The sequence below is a fragment of the Triticum dicoccoides genome, chromosome 2B (genome assembly GCF_002162155.2).
Source record: "Triticum dicoccoides isolate Atlit2015 ecotype Zavitan chromosome 2B, WEW_v2.0, whole genome shotgun sequence".
Lineage (NCBI taxonomy): Eukaryota > Viridiplantae > Streptophyta > Magnoliopsida > Poales > Poaceae > Triticum > Triticum dicoccoides.
In genome coordinates, this window is record NC_041383.1 from 128,356,516 (window position 1) to 128,358,636 (window position 2,121).

Genomic DNA, 2,121 nt, shown 5'->3' on the forward strand with positions numbered 1-2,121 from the left:
TTTAAAGAAGGAGGCGTTAAATGTCTCAAAGATGCTGATGAATTTACAGATTTCAAAGATCAACGGGAGGGCAATTTGGTGGCTCACGAGATTGCAAAGTTTAATTTTGATAATAAATTTGATGGTTCTCTTTTTCATTTTGTTTCGCCCTCAGTGGCAAAGTTTGTAATGAATGATTGTACAGACATTTTAAGTTAATTAATACATGGTGGGGTTTTTTCAAAAAAAAAAAAGTCTGCCGCCCCACCCACCTTGGGGGTCTTGGTGTGATCCATCTAAAAAATTGTGAGAGCGATGCGGTTACGTTGGCCATGGCTTAAATGGACTGGCCCAAGCAAGTTATGGTTTGGCATGGGCAAACTTTGTGATGCCGTGGACACGAAGCTCTTCTACACATATACCTGATTCACCATTGACAATGGGGACAAGACATCATTATGAGATGTGTGATGGTTGGATGGGACAAGGCCGAAAGACATTGCCCCTTTTGTCTAGCAGGCCGATCGAGTTAACCAGAGATTTTCCATGGAACATTTATTCGAGTACTAGTTTTGGCACATTCTCTTGCATGTCCAGATTAAAGATGAATGTTAAGGATGCTGGTTTCTTGGAAGTGCCTGACAAGTGGTATCTACTTGGCCAAGTCAGCCACAAGGTACAGTTCCATGGTGCCACACTCACTTAGTTCCTAAAATGTGAAATAAGTTTATTGAACAAAGTGAAATTTGTTCTTACAAATAACTGAATCTGTTTCCTGAAGGACAAATCGACTTTTGGAGTTACTGAAATCAATTTATTGAAATGCGTGAAATTAGTTTATTGAAATATGTGAAATTACTTTTCTGAAATGAGAGAACATAGTTTTTTAATTACTTGAAATATGTTTTTTTAAAGAGTTGAAACCAGCCTTTTGAAATTATTGCGATCAATTTATTGGAGAGTGGAATTGATTTTTTTTTTAAATGTGTGAAGTTAGTTTATTGAAACCTATTTTTTGAAAGAACCAAAATCAGTTTATTGAAGAGAGTGAAATTAGCCTTTTGAAATTATTGAGATCTGTTTTCTGAAAGACTTGAAACAACTTATAGAAATAGATGAAATTAGTTTTTGAAATAATTGAAATCTGTTTTTCGGAAAGATTTGAAATTAGTTTTTGAAATTATTGAAATCCTGTAAAATAAAAAAAACATTTCCTGTCCGATTCCGGACGGGTACTCGGATCGAAACCGGCGTCGACCGTCTTCGACTCTGCTCCGGTACCGCACGGAACGAGTTGACCGGCCTACATATAACTACGCCCGCACTCTGGTGGTCTACCTATTTTCTCATACCCGAAGAAGAGATCGTGGAACGAATTCTTGAGGCAGCGCCGTCTTTCTCCGATGACGACGACGGGCGTCCAGCTCCAGCCGGCCGGGCACAGCTTCCGCACCACCATCGATCCATCGCTGCTCCCGCCGAAGAAGAGGGCCGCAGCGGCATCTCCGTCTCCAACGACGACGATGGGCCCGCAGCTACAGCTACCCGCCGGGTACAGCGTCCCCACCACCATCCAGATCCAGGTGTCGCTGTTGCCGCCCAAGAAGAGGCCAATGAGCACCACCACCAGCACCTCCTCCTCCTCCTCATCTCTTCTGCTGGATCAGGCTTCTCCAAGAAAGAGACGGATGGATTACTACGTTGACGCCGAGGGGAGCTGCCGTCGCATGGCGGCCGCTCTGCAGCAGGCCGGACCAGCGGGGGCGTGCGGCGCCATGGCTTCGAAGCGCGCCCGGAAGGCCAGCTCCAGATACAGCGGGGACGTGTGGACGCAGTGATCGAGCAGACTTTCAGCAGCTGCTTGATTACTTGATGGCTGCGTCACCGTCAACATAGTAGTTTCTGGAACTGAATATAGTCTGCACTCCGATCTCCACAGAACTGAATATTGTCTGGCATCTTGACTGTATTTCTCGTGAGTCTTGAGACCCGACCTGTGTAATCAATTTTTGATAATAAATATAGCAATCCGGCCCCCAATACGGTGCTGCTTTCTACATGTATAAATTTGTCTGAATCTTGTGCACTCAATTTGATGCTGCATCTATCTCACATCCAAGTTAATTTCATCATCTGTTTTGT